Raw genomic sequence first — 18,835 nt, 5'->3', positions numbered from 1 at the left:
AGGTTTTAAAAAAATGCGTATTATTCGCACGAAAAAAATCGCCCCGGTGTGTAAGGACCTTTATGACTGACGAATAAAACTATTTGGTAGTAAGGGACCCTATTACGCAGGTGTCCGGTACCTACTGTTGTCCTATAGTCTTGGCCTAATACTCAAGGAGCTCCAACATTTAGGCCAGGACATTTCCATAACCGACACCTGCTATCTGAATGTTTTTCATATAGCAGAGCACAGATGCAAAATATGCATACCTAACTTCTCTGTAATCATGGTTATGACCGTTAAAGATAGGAAACAGGATTACTTCTGCACGATTATGTTGTAGGCTAGTGAATGCACTGATCTGTCTCAGGATGAAATCACATTCCTGACTGCCTGGGAGGTTAAACTGCATTGATGGAGAACTGCAGCAGCGCTCAGGCTAGAATGAATGTTCGCAATCACACAATCCAAAATGCCCTGTGTTCTCCTGCAATCAATAAAATAAATCATACTGTAATTTACAACAATAAACCTTCTAGAGAGACTATTTTTACATCATCAACCCACCAACAACAGCCCCGACTGAAGATCCAGAAACTTAAGCTAGACCATATTGATCATTCACACTGAAAATGTGTTCATGACAATTTCATGGATTAAAGCAACATAAAATCTCACGACTAAAAGAAATGTGTATGGCCAAGTCCTATTATGTGATTTGTGAAATAGTGTGAAAGGAGCCCCCCCCCCCCCCCCCACCACACTAGCGCTGTTTCCTAAACAATTAAAACAATTATAGAAATTATGTTTTAGTGATATTGTTCCATGCTGTTCTACATACTGCCAACCAGGTGAAGAAATCACAGATTGAGGCTTTAACCTTTGCTCTTATGAAATATCTGAGACCATTGGGGTTTTATGGAAAATGCTTCTAATGCTAGTTGGACCACTTCAAATGCTCCAATCTAAAAAATAAAATAACCGAAAATAGCCTATCTACAAGCTCGACGCATTGAGAGCTTGCAGATCGGCTATTTAAAGCCGGAAAGAGGAACTGGAAAAGTGAAAACAGTACACCGAAATCACCTGCTGCCAATTGGATACTTGGTTCGACTCCCAGCCGACACCGATGAACCTGAGCCTGCTCAAAAGTCTGTGACAAGGTCACATGGCAAACAGCCAGTGACCCAGACAGAACACAGTGATGAGAGATCTGAGTTAGCAGATATTACATCATCAGACTCGGAGGATGAGGACATGGACATGTCGCAACCACGAGTTATGGATGGAGACCATGAGACAGGGAATGAGTCTTTGACACTACCCGAACCTCCTGTTCAGGAGGTCCATCCTGTAATTGATGAGTCTCAAGCTACACTTCCTCTAGATGAGGATATGGGAGATGCCAGGGCAATAGAACCTATAGCCCCTGATGTGGAACCTATAGCTGGTTCAGTCCCCTTAGACCAGTGGTAACCAACCTTTTCAAGCCCAAGAGCACATTTTATTTCCAATTGTAAGCCGTGATCTACCACTAAAATATGTTAAAAAAAACACTTGTCACGATTGCAATTTCTGACAGGCTCAATGCATGTGCATACATCCACACAAAGACTAGTAGTTTAAATAAGAATAAAGATGATAGTTATATAATAAATGCCTAAATATTAAGAAAAACGTATTAGAAATACAAATAAACTTCTTTGTCGAGTTATTTTTAAATAAAACAAAACACAAAGGACATGAAATAAATTGCTTTTACAGATTTCTTCTCTTCAATGCACAATATTTAGTTTCTCAGTTCTCAATTTCTCAGAATTTTCACATTTACAGATATTCTGTTCAAATGACAAAAATGCATCCATGACCATATATTTGCACAGATACGAGACTGCGCTCGTTATTTCTTGAGCGCGACCCGCGAGTTGAATTATGTGTGCGCGGAATGTACAGGAAAACAACGACGCATGGCTACCCTTCGACCAGCGTTGCCAGATTTTGTGAGAGAAACAAGCAACCAGGTCTATGAAAAGAAGTCCAAAATAAGCGACTAGGGCAGTTCAGTCAAACTTTATTGTCGAATGTTGTTTTAGAGCAGTGGTTCAAACATTTTCATGTCAAGGACCCCCAATATATTCAAGCTACTTTACAGAAAAACAAGCCCAAAGTAGCTTATAATAAGCAGACTTGGCAACACTGCCTTGGACGCACTGCTCTAGTCTACGCTACACAAATTGTGATGGCTGCCCGTCTGCCACCGGGCCCACCCCGCGATCGACTTAGAAGGCTTTGATGATCTACCGGTAGATCGTAATCGACTGGTTGGTTACCCCTGCCTTAGACCATGTGGAGGACACAAGTCTAGAAGGGGAAGAAGGAATTGATAACCCTCAGTTACCTGTTGAGACTGAAGAATCCTCACAGAGACTCCCACGGAGGGAGAGAAGACCCGTTGATCGTTTCAGTTATACTGAGTTGGGAAAACCTTCCACTCAATCCTGGTCCACACTGAGTAAAGGAGCGCTGGTACAGTGCAGTACCTACTTGGATCCAGACAGACTTTGTCACACTGTGTGGTGTCACCCCATGGCAAGATGTACTGATTGTACAATGAAGAGGAAGGAGCTGCAAATGGGCTAGTGCCACGTCATTTGATGAGGACATCAAAATCTAAGAAGGGGGAGGGTGTAGCCCAGTGGTTAGTTCATGCCCTTAGCCCTATTCTAATACATTTAGTTTAAGTCATTCTAAAACAGTTGACTAAGTTACAAATGTATGCCTTTAATAAATAGTTGTCCGTGATAAAGAGATCTCTAAACTAGAAAAAGTGCTCCTCGGAGCACAGGTCTCCGCCAGGTCAGGTAGGTTATTGTGGCCTCCTGGTGGCGCTATAATAGGCCAATGTGAAAAGGGTGCCATTTCTTCTTAGGCCTTGCACGGCAATCAGACACTGCATTCATGATTTGAGGCATTTTGTTCAAAACAAGCCACTACTGCAAACTTTAGATGTCAATCTTAGCCAATCAGGATGGAATGTGAAAAATCAAACACATCTTGATCACATGACTATAGAGATCATGTGTACCGATTTGCGTGAAATTTTTATCAAATCGGAAGGAGTAATATACAAAAATGTGTTTTACATAAGTCGGCCTCCTGGTGGCGCTCTAAAAGGCAGATGTGAAAAATGCAGGGCACGGGTTTTTCCTTGACCCTAGGGAGTGCGCTTACAAAGTTTTACACAGATCGGTGCAGTTATAGGTAAAAACACGAATGGGCCTGTTATAGCGCCACCATGAGGCTGATTTGAACATTTTCAAGTGGCATTTCTTCCTCGGCATAGTGGGAATATGCATGCAAAATTTCAAGGAAATTGCATTCATGATTCGAGGCATTTTGTTCAAAACGGAGCACTCCTGCAAACTTTGAAAGCCATTTCTAGCCAATCAGGATGGTATATGAAAAATCTGAAAGACCCGTTTCGTTTAATGACTATAGAGATACTGTGTACCGATTTACGGGATTTTTGGACAAAATCGGTAGGAGTACTGTCAAAAAATATGTTTTGCATAAATGGGCCTCCTGGTGGCGCTATAAAAGGCTCATGTGAAAAATTTGGGGCAGAGGTTCTGCTGTGGCATCCAGGGAGTGTGTGTGCACAGTTTCACTGCGAGCAAGCCAACGGTGCCGGAGATTAGCTGTCCACAGACAGAATGACGGACGGACGGACGGACGGACGGACAGGGGGCAAAACATACTCTCTCGCCATGCCTTTCGGCCTGGCGGAGACAATAAATAGGTTTTGGTAAAAAACTTATTTTAAAAATGCATTTCATGGTGTGTTAAAAGGTTAAATTCATTGGAGAGACAGTGGAAAAAACCCATTAACGAGTAGTCATGTAAAACAGGTGTGCCAGTGTTGCTGGGTTTACGGAGCAAAGAGTAAACTAGTAGTAGTTAACGAGGTAATTGATGTGTTTGTCTATGATGTTTTTCATTCTGTGTGATGTATGATCAAGTGGTGTGTGCTGATTGGGGACTTCTCAATTGGAAGAGTGGGGAGAGGAGAGAGATTATAAAACAGGGGGATGATTGCTGAACAGTATCACCTGTAGGACCTGAGTGTTTGAGCTGACACAGGTTGGATGATACCAGAAGCCAAGTTGAAGCCTGCTGCTGCTCTGAGGCACAGTGCCTATTTCTAGCAGTTTGTATGACATGTTTGAGTTATAAAAAGTCTTAAGTGAGTGTAAAAGTGTGTATTCCTGATGAGGATTGTACCTTCCTGCTGTTTGCTTCACCTAACAAACATTATCACCTCACAAACTATTCTACAGAACTGAACAAGAACTGTGAGTAGACTTTTGTGCGCTCGTTTGTCAACAAGGACTTCAAGGATTCAGTCACCCATCGCCCCATCGCTCCACCATCACCACGATCAGGCCTGCAACGTTTTTTTGGTGTGTATGTGTGCGTGCACGTGTGTGGGCCCACTGTGTGTTTAAGAGTATTAAGGTATTCTGTGTTTGCTATTTAGGAATAGTGAAAGACATTTTGGTTTGAAGTAAGGTAATAGGGATTTTGCCAAGAAACTTAAAGGACATTTTGAGAGTCAGGTTTTTGATATTTATCTCACAATGAGAGACAACAGTCTCTGCACTTTAGGGTCGGGAGTCGGGACCATAGAGTTAAAAGTAAGGTCGGGACCCATGTCTGGGTCGTGGACCAATTTATATGGGTCGCGAGTAAATATCCCCTTTAAAAAAAAAACATATTTCAAAAGTATTTCATAAATAAAATCAAATGACTTCCATAAATAATAAAATCAAATAAACCCTTTAAGAAGTAGTGAAAATAGAAGGCGAGCTAAAGTATTGGAATATTTAGCATACATTTGAATTGTTTAACACAAATCTTCTCTTCTGTGGGTCCCTGGCACAAAACCTTTTCAGATGGGGGTCTGCGGCATATCAATTTGGGGTCAGGGTTATGAAAAAGTTTGATAACCACTGATCTATACTTGGTAAACTAATGTACTAATGGCTCTTGGTCCACTCTTTTCCTCCCTCTACAACAAATCTCTTTGCCAAAACTAGCCAATCTTCAAGCTCACAACATGTCGCAACATGACACTTGCAGATGTGCTATTTTCGGCAAATGTTTTCCAAGAATAGGGATGCTAGGGTTCAAGTTGTTAAGCTCAGAAATGTCCCTTCCAATATTTCACCATTTAGTCCCCACAGCTCAAGTGGCATCTTTCACGTCTGCAGGATTGGACATTTATCCAACGGCCATCATGACGAGAGCTAATTGCTCAAATAAAGTCATAGGTTGAATTTGAGTTTCAACATAATGGGATGGGCTAATGGCATTTTGACATACGTGGAGATTTTCAGTTAGGGCAGTGGTGGCCTAAAGGTTAGAGGAGCGCCCTCGTTGCCGGAAGGTTGCCGGTTCTAATCCCCGGACCGGTAGGAAAAATCTGGGTGGGGAAGTGAATGTTCACCACTTCCCCAACACCGCTGAAGTGCCCTTGAGCAAGGCACTGAACCCCAACTGCTCCAGTGGAGCTGCTTAGTGGCCAACAGTATAAGACTGTGGATGTACTAGTCAGCTCCCAGGTTTTAATGTGTCTGTCTGTCTGTGTGTTTCTATGTGCAGGGCGTTGCTGAAAATGAGCACTTGTGCTCAGCTACTACCCTGGGTAAATAAAAAAAAAAAAAAAAAAAAAAAAGACACAATCTCAATATCTCATCTAATACAGGAACACACAGGAAACAAGACTCAAGATTCTAGAGATTCAAACATGTTCTTTTATTGCACATTGCACTATTATTAAAATAATTTTCAATTTCGTTCTATGACATTGACTCTGGGTTCTTTTGTCTGTCTGTTATGTAAATTATTGAAATTGACTGAAACCGCAACATCCTCAAACCTTGATTTTCATCATAGATTAAGCTCATTCAGTATACGTGAACACATCTGGCAGTTGTTAGTACCAAAGTGTTGCTCTTTGGCTCTACTTGGCTCAAAAGATAAGACTGTCTATGAACTTTGGCACCTTATTTTGATGACAAGGGTGAGATATTTCCAAATGATACATTTGGCAGACAGTCTTTTTGGATGGACACATGCCCTGACCCTTTCAACTAAGCCAGGCCTCACTGGGGGGAGGGGGGGTCCAACCATTGCGCCACCTATCAGCTCAATGAGAATTTAAATCAAGAACAACCACGTGAAAGCAGACAAGCAGAGCATGCATTCAAGCCTATTGAGAGTCACTAGGACAGAGTTGGTGGTATGGGGCCGTTGGCCTTAGCTTACTTGTACACTGCAATGAGGTTGCTGCTGTGTGATAGTGATGCTGAGGGTTCAGAGTAATAACACTGAACAATAACCAGTGGTGTAAAGTAACTAAGTACATTTACTCAAGTACAATGTCAATATAACAGAAAGCAGATAACACTAAAGTTTGAAAGCAGCAGCCTATGTTTTCTCAACAACAAACAGAAATACCACATTTCCACACTAAAGTCTTGCTTTGGGTTATGAGCATATCTTAAAGGGCAAGACCACTTTTAGTCAGGGGATATTAGCAGAAAGATTTCCTATCTTGGAATAAATTCCTTACAAAAAAATCTTCACCAATGTGTTTGTAAAGGTGTCTAGTAACACATCTCACAAAGACTGAAATTCAGTTTCCCTAGGAGAATTTTTGACAGCTGCTGAAAGTTGGGGTACCCACCATTTCCCTGCATTTCCATGCAGGGCAAAAAAAATCTAATTTTAATTCTGTTTTAAGTAGCATGTGAGGGGTCAAACTAGGGTGTTTTTATGATTCTGAATCCATTGCAAGCATTTGTTTTGCACCAAAACCACTCCTTGGGCTAAAAACGGCCATAGCCATCCTTGTCCAGGTATACTTTTTGTGTAAAAAGCCCATTGAGATTGGGCTGTTTTTAGCCCAAGGAGTGGTTTTGGTGCAAAACAAATGCTTGCAATGGATTCAGAATCATAAAAACACCCTAGTTTGACCCCTCACATGCTACTTAAAACAGAATTAATTTTTTTTTTTTTTTTGCCCTGCAGGGAAATGGTGGGTACCCCAACTTTCAGCAGCTGTCAAAAATTCTCCTAGGGAAACTGAATTTCAGTCTTTGTGAGATGTGTTACTAGACACCTTTACAAACACATTGGTGAAGATTTTTTTTGGTAAGGAATTTATTCCAAGATTGGAAATCTTTCTGCTAATATCCCCTGACTATTTGGTAGAGGTTTGGGTTGTGTATTTACCTTGCCATGATGTAACTCCAAAGGTGGACAAGAAATAAAAAATAATTGCTCCATTGATTAGAAATTGATAATTCAAAATTTGCTCCTCATTGACTTACATTGTACGGTAAAACAGCTCTCAAAGTCACACTTTAAGCACGTAAACGAACACGAACAAAGCTGATTCAGACAATATAGAACATCACCAAACCCAGTACTGCATTTTTTTTAAATAAAAAATATTAACTTCCTGCTGATTTTACTATTTGAAGATCCGGATCCGCGAATCCAGTCCAGGTTTTCTTCTTAATAAAATAGCAAAATCAACAGGAAGTTAACATTTTTATAAAAAGAAAAAACAGTACTGGGTTTGGTGATGCTCTATATTGTCTGAATCAACTTTGTTTGTGTTCATTTATGTGCTAAAAGAGTGACTTTGAGAGCTGTTTTACCGTACAATGTAAGTCAATGAGGAGCATATTTTGAATTATCAATTTCTAATCAATGGAGCAATTATTTTTGATTTCTTGTCCACCTTTGGAGTTACATCATGGCAAGGTAACTACACAACCCAAACCTCTACCAAAGTGGTCTTGCTACGGACAGCTGGTAATTGCATACTCTACTTCCATTACACTCAGTGTGGGCAAGGTCAGAATGAGAACATTATTTTGAGAAAGTGCCAAAGTACATAAAAATTGTGCATTTACAGTATATAGCACCTTTATCCAAAGGGCTTTACAATGGCTGCAGTTACATGGACAGTTTTATTCGGAATGAATACACTTCTATTCGGAATGAATGAATGGATGAATTCATTCAGAATAGAAATGCTCATGTAAACACCTCAATTGGAATAGAATATTGTTGCAAAAATGTGTTTTGCTAAAGTAGACCTGCTGGTAGCGCTATAACAGGGCAATGTGAAAAGGTTGGCATTTCTTCCGCGGCCTAGTGGGAATGTGCGTGCAATTTTTCACGGAAATCGCACGCCGCGTTCATGATTTGAGACATTTTGTTCAATACGGACCAATCCTACAAACTTAGCCAATCAGGGTGGAATATGAAATATCGGACAGATGCGTCTTGATCACATGACTATAGTGATACTGCGTATCGATTTGCGTGATGTTTGGATAAAATCTGATGGATTAATATCCAAAAATGTATTTGACATAAGTCGGTCTCCTGGTGGCGCTGTAAAAAGCAGAGGTGACAAATGCAGTCCAGATGTTTTTCCTTGGCCTCTAGGGAGTGTGCGTGCAAAGTTTCACGCAGATCGGTGCAGTTATAGTTAAAAATGCAAATTGGCCTGTAATAGCGCCACCATGAGGCTGATTTGAAAAGTTTTAAGTGGCATTTCTTCCTCGGCCTAGTGGGAATGTGCGTGTGCAATTTTATGGAAATGGCAAGCTGCGTTCATGATTTGAGGCAGTTTGTTCAAAACTCACCAATGGAAGCCAACCTTAGCCAATGAGGATGGAATATGGGAAATTGAACAGATCCGGGTTGATCACATAACTATAGAGATACTGTACCGATTTGCATGACGTTTAATTAAAAGCTGTAGGAGTAATGGGAAAAATGGGTTTTGCACATCGGCCTCCAGGTGGCGCTATAACAGGCCCATGTGAAAAATGTGGTGCAGAGGTTCTGAATTGGCATCCAGGGAGTGGGTGTGCACAGTTTCGCAGCAACCAGGCCAACGGTGCCGGAGATTAGCTGCTAACACACAGACAGGACGGACGGACACACACACACACGGACGGACGGACAGGGGGCAAAATATACTCTCTCGCCAGGCCGAAAGACAATTATGATGTTAAAGTGATGTTGTTCCATGCTGTTCTACATACTGCCAACCAGGTGAAGAAATCACAGATTGAGGCTTTAACCTTTGCTCTTATGAAATATCCGAGACCATTGGGGTTTTATGTAAAATGCTTCTAATGCTAGTTGGACCACTTCAAATGCTCTAATCTAAAGAAAATAACCTATCTACGAGCTTGTAGATCGGCTATTTTCGCTGCGCAACATGCTTCCATATAAGACATGCTGGCTTCTATGTAATCCAAATGACTGAAATCAGTCGTGGCGACTGAGAACTTTAATCCATGCAACTTTTGTTTGACGATCCTACTAGTGCAGCAAAACAAGAGTATAATTTTAAAACCAAGAAACAAAAAAACTAAGAACTAGGCCTACGCTGCAGAGTTGAAAGCCCCAACAATCAGATAGGATCATACTGTAATTACAGTATGTTGATCTCAACCTCAAGTCAGGGGCGTCCCCTGGGATTTGGTAATCCTGTCTGCCAGTGCTCAGGTGTTTCAGTTAAACCAGTTATTCAGCTTTTCATGCAAGCAGACCAGCAGTGCATGACTGCACGTCACACTAAACTTGCTGTTCAACTTCCAAGTTCAAATACAAGTATCTATCCAATCTATTCAGAACACACAAAGTGCCCCCCCCCCCCCCCCCCCCCAGTACACTTAGGCCAAAGTGAATTGAGTTCCGATCATGTGGAGTTTTGAGTTTGTACTGATTAGAAGAAAAAGAATGACAGATTTCCCTTCTCCTTAAATTAGGGCTGGGCTTAAATAAGTCTATTGAATTCTCCAACAGATCATCATCATAATACTGACGATAACAACAACAATATCAATTTGAAAGTAAAAAAGTCACAATATAGACGCATATCATAAATCTGGTCCATAAACATAGAGATATGATCACTTTTGAGTTATAATCACCCTGCATTACTCTCAACTACTGCAGTATACAGTACACATTTCAATGATGCTCATCTGCTTCTCCCTGAGTCTCAAAGAGACATCAGTGACACAAGGTCTCATGTTAATGTAGCTGTAATTATGGGCCCCTGTGGACCGGGGCCCCTGTACAGCTCAGTCTCTGACCAATGCTGCAGATGCACCATTTGCGGCATGACCCAGTATGCCAAGTCCAGCTGTAAACCTACCTGTCCTATAGGCTGTGTGACTGACTACACAACCAAGCTGCACACTGGCTTGAGAACAGCATACAAAAGAAAGACAAAGTCAAGGAAATCACCTGCGTTGTCACCAGAGCCGTGCGGGAGAAATGCGGTTTTGGGCGGATATTTCCGAGTTTTTGGTGGTTATTTGCGGTTATTTCTTTTTATAACTCTTAATAAATGTGATTCTGTTCATTAAAAAAAAAAAAAAAAAAACCCTTGGTGCGGCCCTGGTTGTCACCAAAACGATGGACACCTCAATGGAAACAAGAGCGCAAGGACTTTTTTTGGACGGATCTTTTAGACAAAGTATTATAAATGTAATTGTGACGTTTAATTTATTTTTGCCTAATAAAATATTCAATAGCACAGTTTAATCACCAAAAATGAAAATTCAATTTAGGATATTATACTATAAATATATTGCAGACATATTTTGTAATATATTAATCTTGCCCAGTATACTACTAACTGAGGACTACAGAAAAAAAGTAGATAGATGGCCTAAAACTAATACATAAACACACACACATTTTTAAGTGCGCTGCAAGCAACCATGAACAGACACTCGCCCCTTAATTCTGCAGATTAAGGGATTGCTTTGTTAAGTCTGCTGGAAATTGCTTTGATTAAGTAATGGGGTTTCTTATTAACCTTTATGATTGAAATGTCATCTATAGGCCATGGGGATGAAATTCAACTTGGGTGCTAAGAGTTGCGTGTTGGGTAACTTGCACATGTAGTATATTATCAAGCCAGGAGCCAGGCCCGGAGTCAACCAACAGTGCCTAGAGCCTCCTAGTGTCGCCAACACTTGCTGTTAACATCTCACCTGCCAGCCTAAACCCTAACCCTCAATTAGCACTGTCTCTTTCTCGCCTCAAGAGACAGTGGGGGCTGTAGCATGCCACTTGGACACAGGCCAGGGTCTGATCAGCCTCGGTCGGGTTGTCTGGAGGAGGGTGTCTGTTGCAAGACCCGAAACACCCAGTGACTCCAGGAAACAACGTTTCCTCATTCCCTTCAGCCTCCTCATCTTTGCCTTCATTTTCATGTATTCTGAATGCGTTGCAGCAGCGGATTTCACCTCCTTCACACTTGCAATAGCCAGTGCAACTGAGACTGGCAGCATGGCAGCTGAAGTTATTTGGCTGCAGGCCTTCAATGTGCTGCAGCTGGTGACGTCAAACTAATTAACTGGCGCCACTGCCTGGGCGGAACCAGCGGGCATGACAGGCCCTCCTTTAGCAAGTTCCCACCTGAATGTAGTGAATAGTGATGTATCTGGCCTGTGGAGGTGGCACCCTCTGATCCGCAGCCTTCCACAAAATGAACCAGAGGTGAACAAGCAGTATGTGCAAGACCATGTTTATATCAGTTGGAAGGGGGTCTTCCTGCTATCTTTTAGGTCACTGTGAGGGGCATCAGGTACTGTACCCCCCGAGTACTGTAATGGCGCCTGGCATGGTACTTTCGGTGCAGATGCCTTGCCCTTTCCACAGTGGTAGGAGAAGGAGATTGTGTCACATCCCCAGGAAAACCTCCCTGACATTTGTCACCCAATGCCCTGCTAGTGGCATTTACTACATGTCCAGGATGATGTGCCAAGTGCCATCCCACTTCTCTATCTGCACTACTGACCGAACATCAGACAAACCCCCCAGTACAGTAACAGGACAAATACATCAGTGTCAGCAATTAGGAGAGGCTGGGTGCCCCAGCAAGGGTAGACTTAGGATAGACTGGGTCTGACTGGACCACCTGTGCATTCATGATATTGTACAGGATTTGCTGATTCTTTTTCAAGGGACCAGTGCTTCTGGAACTCCTCCATGATTTTCACTCTGGTATTCATCATGGGTATTCGTGGAGCATTGTGAGCGTGTCAAATTTACAGTAGCAGGTAATTTTTGATTTTGACATTTCTGGGTATCAAAACAGAGACTTTGACTCTAAGTTCACTTTTCTAAATTGACAAGAAGTTAAAACAGCCATTTCCTGGTTTTGACAACAAACAAAAAAAAACAGGGGAAAAGGCATAGACTTTGATGTCTAGCATCATTCTAAGTTAACTAGAAGAAAGAAACATTATAGCCATTTCCAAATGTTTATGCCAATTACTCAAATTGCTGTCTTAGCAACAAAACTCAATCTCATCTGCTAAACCTATAGGACATTTTAGTCACAAAATGTCATAAGAAACAACATTGCTGCGTTTCATATAGTCCATAGACAAACAGAACAGTGACCTGAGCAAAGGCCTCAAAAATCATGTCTGAAAAACATGTTTATATACTATTACTGTTACTGCACTTCATTGCCTGGGTATTACCATCTTCGAGCCATTACAAACTATTGTGGCATTGCAGGTTCCAGTGATACAATACCTACCTACCTATGTACATAGCTCTGAAAAGGATGATGCGCCTGTCTACACTTTGCAAGCATCTCATTCAAGACTTGAGTGAATTCTAAAAATAATTTCTGGAGCTTTTGCCATCCTTCACATGTACCATTTGTGATTTTCTGAACTAGGGCAGTTTATTTATGTTTAAGTGTAATATATAAGTGGGACAGAGTGAAACAGGTAAAGGCAATATTTTATTCTGTGTGTCACTCACTAGTGACAAATTATTCGGCAACACTAGTTGATATACTGTCTGGAAGACTACAAACTTTTATTAAACCAAGACGTTTTCTGATATCTGCAGTTTATTCACTGAAGTGAGTACCAGGCTGGCATGCTACCATTCATCTGAGCTGTCCCTGAAAGCTGCCACAGCCAAGGGAGAAAATCCTTTTTCATATATGCACGGTAACAAATGGAGGTTAACCGCAGTCTGCACCACACACACATTAAAATCAATGGAAAGGGCACTTGGACTCCTGCTGTCCGTTAAAAGGTTTGTTTCTAATGGATGAGAGACTTTTTGAGATCTGGCATAAATACCCTCAGAGGAACAATGCTGATCAAGATCAAACACTTGAATACTGGCAAACCGACTGCATTGATACTTCAATGATTTTTAAAACTCCTAATGTGTAGGTTCTTATTCTCCTAATTCTGTTTAGACATAGGCCTATTCACTATTCAGGTTTCATTCTTTAAACACAACAGATCAATCTGTATCTGGCACTTTTGTATACCAATTTAAACACCTTTTGGCTTTGCCAACGCCATGATGCACAGGCAACAATTTGAGGCAATGGGATAAACTACTGCATGTAGAGTACAGTATTAGACGTATGTTCATTATATGTTGTTGCCTAGGGCCAGTCCACTCCACACCAATGATTTGCGACGCAACTCCTTGCAACATGCAACTCCTTGCAACAATTATCCCTAATGGCAGTTGCAAGGAGTTGCACTGGTGTGGACTGGCCTTACAACGGTTTTGATGCAAGGAGTTGCGTTGGTTTGTGGACTGAAGGCAATATCATTGACATGGCTTGACAAGGATGAAACGTTGCACAAGGTTGTATTATTAACCAATTGGCATATGAAGTTGCAGGAGGAATAGGTTTTGTCACTCGACTGTCACAAAGGCTTGGTTTCATATTTATTTTTTAAATGTCAAATTTGTTGCCAATCAGACCTTCCAATTTTCAAAGCATAACATTTAAAAATGCAGTAAGACTTGTTATAGGACTCTATGCTTTATTTGCTCAAACCCTGCACCACCCACATTCAATGCCCCCTATTTGGAGGAGAACAATCTGGGAACCCATCTGTCTTGAGAGATTAGGAGAAGCCAGGACATGTTTCTCAATCTCAAAAGCCTCGAACTGTCAACACAAGACAAACAATGATCTCCCCCATCCAGTAAGCATTGGAGCAACGTTACTTAGAGCAGTGGTTCTCAACCTTTTCAGGCTGTGACTTGAACTGGGGACCCCCCACCCTGACAAGGTCTTGCAATATAGGAGTTGAAGCATTCAATTTAATTTTTAGTCAATTTAGTTCCACAGATAAATATTGTGAAAATAGACGACCTATTGCGAGGTGTTGTGAGCTTGTAGATGGGCTATTTTCTAAAAATAATTGCCTCTTTCTTATAATATTTGACAATTTGGTCAATGTTTGACAAATTTTTATAGTATAGCTTGTTTTTGGAGGTATTAAAAAAATGCTTAAAAGTCCTTAAATTGTCACATTAACGTCATCTGGGGACCCTCCCAAAATCATATGGGCCGACCCACAGGTTGAGAACCACTGACTTGGAGCACATCTGTCTCACTTCTCTAAGTTGGAGGTGGTACAGCCTGGGACAACACTGTGCACTCACTGACAGTAGGAATGCAGGGGCTCCCGTGACAGGCATTACACACAGATGTTGTTGCTTCTGCATCGTTAACACAACAGCCATCATTACCGTTACTACCGTTCGTTTGCAGAGCACACGATAAACTCCCATCAATACCTCTCAACAGAAAAGTTAGGCTTCACTAAAGCAAGCCTGATTTATACTTATAGTGGCAACCCGGGTGTCAGCAACATGTGAGCTTGTATATCTGCTATTTTCGGTACCAGCCACGGCGGCGCGCAACCATCAGACTTATAAAGTTATATGCACATCAGGCTACGAAATAACAGCTCGCACTGAAGCAGATCATATCATATGCTACGAATGGTTGAAACCAGTGGTGGAAAGTAACTAAGTACATTTACTCAAGTACTGTACTTAAGTACAATTTTGAGGTATTTTTTGCTTTACAGGAGTATTTTCAATTTTCATCTCAGAGGCAAATTTGAAAACTTTAGTTACTTTGTAGATTTGCATTATTATAATCACAAACTATAGGCTACATTAACCACTTCAGCCCATCTACAAGCTCACAACGATGAACTTGTAGATCTGCTATTTTTAAAACATTTTTAAAACATTTTAGTGATTTGAAAACTTGTGAAATGGGACATTTTGCATGCTGAGTACTTTTAGTCCTTTGAGTATATTTTCATGCCAATACGTTTGTACTTTTCTTTTACTCAAGTACATTTTTGAATATCGGACTTTCACTTGTAACAGAGTATTTCTACTTTGCAGTATTGATACTTATACTTGAGTGAAAAATTAGAGTACTTTTTCCACCACTGGTTGAAGCACCGATGAGGAGCAATTCTCATTCGTTTTGAGGTACACCGTCAAGCAGTATGAATTTGCAGTCGCTTCCTTGGAAAGCAATATGTGGCCTTGAACCTTCCAGATCCGAAGCCTCAAGGAGGTACAACAGATCTTATCAAATTAAAAAGAATAAGTTAATGGAACGTTAGTTTGACCAGTGCGTTTAGGTTCAGCCACCCCTCCCTCTTCTTCCTCTCTTGCGTAGCTCTGGTCCATAGCGTTAGAAGGAGTTCTCCTTAACGCTATGTTACTATGGAGCCGTTGCCCGCAGGCCCCTGGTAGCGCAGTGGCCGCAGCCTCTCGTCTTTAGTAAACCTAAAACATACGGTTTCGCTACTCACTAAAACAAATAAGGTTTTAAGATGTTGAAAGCCTACTTTCCTTAATGGGATTACTCGGAGCCCCCCACCTCACGTCTAAACACACATATTTTGACCAAAATGTAAAATAATCCACCGGATGGGAAAACATTTTTTAGTTACTCCACTGCGCCCTCTACAAATTTGGTCAATGGAATTTTTCTATCGACAAGATCTGTAGGGGGCGCAGTGGAGTACAGTGGAGTAGCTAAAAGAAAATTTCCTTCCGGTGAAATATTTTATTTTCTGGCCAAAATGTGTGTTTTAGACCTGAGGTCCCCCACCCCAGTTGAATGCATACTTTCCTTAGTGGGAACACTCTGAGCCCCCCGCTCAGAGTGTTCCCACTAAGGAAAGTATGCATTCAACTCTATAAAACCGTCTTTGTTTTGGTGAGTAGCAAAAGCGTATTTTATATATTTTAATTTCACTAGAGACGAGAGGCTGCGCAGCCTGCGCTCCGAGGGGCGTGCGGGCAACGTATCGAAAGTAACATAGCTCCTTTCTAACGCTATGGACCAGAGCTATCTCTCTTGCGCTGCGCATCTCTTTCGTGACTGGAAAATGAAAGGCATGCTGTCGCACGTTGGCTTTCGCATGAACCAACACTTACTACTCCCACAATCATCTCATTCCAATCATCCTTATAGTTTTATCAACGTTATTATAAACAGATTTAAAAAGATATATACATGTATACCGCAACAAGTCAAGATTACGACGCGTCCGCGTGTCCGCGCATGACGGCCTCACGTACCTGAAATATCGATCGAAGAGGTGTTTTTTTTTTTATCCTCCCCGGCTGTTAACTTGTGATTCCCCGGTCTGAGTGAGTCAACCAACGGCCACAGTCGGAGGGGAGAGACGCTGCGCGCGGAGCCCACAGTGGAAAGTAGACCAGAAAACAGGAAGGAAACCACTGTTGCCAGATTTTGTGAGAGAATTAAGCAGCCAGGTCCATGAAAACAAGCCCAAAAGAATGAGCACTTTAAACCTGTACCCCATGGCTATTTGAAAATAGCCGATCTACAAGCTCACTTTTTAATTTATTATTATTGTGGAATATTTTCGAATCCACACAAACTTGTAGGGGGTCTCTGACACAACATATTTTCAGAAGGGGGGGGGGTCTGCAGACAAATTTGGGGGTCCTTCACATGAAAAACACTAGTTTAAACAACATATAGATAACAAGCCCAAATAAGCAACTACACTTACTTAAAACAACCGCAACCCGCAACTTTACAGGAAAAACATGCCCAAAGTCGCTTATAGTAAGCGGACATGGCAACGCTGAATGAAACATGAAGGGTGGTCCCATCAGAATGAAAAGTGCGTGACGTCAGCAAGAAGAGGATAGTCTGGGTTATGTCGTCGTACGACGGTGCCGGGTGCACAAAAAACAGCAGATATACAAAACAGCTGTTTAACGCGCTGACGGGACGCGTTGTAAGCTTGTAGATCTCTTGTGTTTGGACGCGCGACACCGTCGTACCACTAGGCTTATACTCAAAAAGTAGTCACCCCCACACCTAACCTAACCCCCCTACTACACGGAAAAGGAAGTGTTTGATCACTATCTGAAGTCTTTTAGAAAATAATTATGTTCAAGAGTCAAGATTATTCTTTTTTTTTGCTCTACAACGGTGGTGTGTTTATCTGTGCGTGAGAGAGTGAGATAAGATTCATCTTTATTGATCCACGGAGGGAAATTCAGGTGTCATAGCCTACTGTAGCAAAGTTGAAACACAGGAAAGGCTCTGGGCATGAGTTGAGTGGTGTGAAAAAAAAGGGGGGGGGGAGATCAGATTAAATAAGATAAGAGTCTGGCACAGAAATCTGATGAAAGGGACAGAGAGACACACACAGAATATAGATAGATAGATAGATAGATAGATAGATAGATAGATAGATATGTGTGACATAAAGAGAGTGATGCACTCTATATCCATTATTGCAATCATAGTTTGTAAACTGTCTAATTACATAGTATTTATGCATCACCATTTGGCTTAATATTGATGAGGCATTCATAATTCCTATCTCTGTGTGTGCACTCTGTAACCATTATACTGTATATATAATGTGTGTATGTGTCTGTGTGTAGGCTACTATATTTATTTTCATTCATATAGCCTATTATATGAATGAATGAATATAGTATCCTACAGTCTATCAACAGTTATCCATCCATATGTGTTCGGCAATAGGCTACATCCTAGCAGTGGTAGTAGGTATATCACATTGACAGAATGGAATGGACTGTAAATATAAGTAGAGCAATACAGTTATAAACTGTGCATTGTCAAGAGTCCAAGTAGCCAATAGTCAGTCAATAGTGCAGGTTAGTCCTGGGTCAAGAAAGCTTTGGTCAGTCGGTGCCTGATGGCTGCTAGCAGAAAGAACTGGCAAGGTTGCTTTGTGGTGTGTTAGGCAAACAAAAGCAAAAAAGGAGGGAGCACACACCTGTGTTGATGAGGTGCTGGCCACGGCAGGTAACAGTATTGACAAAGGATGAGGCCGCACAGCTCTTAGCCACGATGCAAAATGTTTATTCTAACATGAAACCAACGTTTAGACAGTGAAGTCTTCCTCAGGGTTTAACTTTGTGTTGTGTGTACCATGGGTGGAGTCAGTGGCTAAATGTGCTCCTCACCAGCTCATCATAGAGGGCATGAGAGGGGTTCTCCACAAGCTTTCTCCTCATCCTCCTCTCTGCCACCATCTCCAGACTGTCTGTTCAACTCTCCAGCTAGCTATGTAGCGTCACAATAAGAAAATAGCCAGCACTCCGTAGTCCTTCTGGAACTTTTGATTAATTGATGCACGGACAGGATACACATTATGTAGCTTGCCTACCTCACCAGCTTGATCAGTTAGTTTTGCATCCCTCCTTCCCATGTTAATATAGAAAAGTGATGCACTTTGTATCCTCCATTATTGCAGTCCTAGTTCACATGGTCTAATTATGCACTGTTTATATCTATACACCCACATATGCTAATGGTTTTATATTGATGTTGATTAATAATTAAAATGTCTGTGTATGTGTATGTGACAAAGAGTGATGCACTCTATATCCATTATTGTAATTATAGTTT

The 18,835-nt window shown here is 41.4% G+C and overlaps 1 protein-coding gene across 2 annotated transcripts in view; it reads right to left on the bottom strand.

Annotated features, from left to right (window-relative positions):
* far1 (fatty acyl CoA reductase 1) overlaps positions 1 to 16,626 on the bottom strand; it is a 42,836-nt gene extending 26,210 nt beyond the window's left edge. Inside the window, exons 1-2 of one of the 2 annotated variants that reach the window (XM_080437952.1) lie at positions 16,492 to 16,626; positions 2,381 to 2,652 (exon numbers count right to left, since the gene is read on the bottom strand). The gene's annotated coding sequence lies outside the window, so the exon portion shown is untranslated. The remainder of the gene's footprint in view (positions 1 to 2,380; positions 2,653 to 16,491) is intronic. The other variant, XM_080437951.1, reaches the window with a different exon arrangement.
* Between the last annotated feature and the right edge of the window lie 2,209 nt (positions 16,627 to 18,835).

This window comes from Gymnoscopelus braueri, assembly GCF_963280865.1.
Source record: "Gymnoscopelus braueri genome assembly, chromosome: 9".
Taxonomy (NCBI): Eukaryota; Metazoa; Chordata; class Actinopteri; order Myctophiformes; family Myctophidae; genus Gymnoscopelus; species Gymnoscopelus braueri.
Note: the sequence above shows the minus strand (reverse complement) of the source record. Positions and strands in the feature narration are given on the sequence as shown.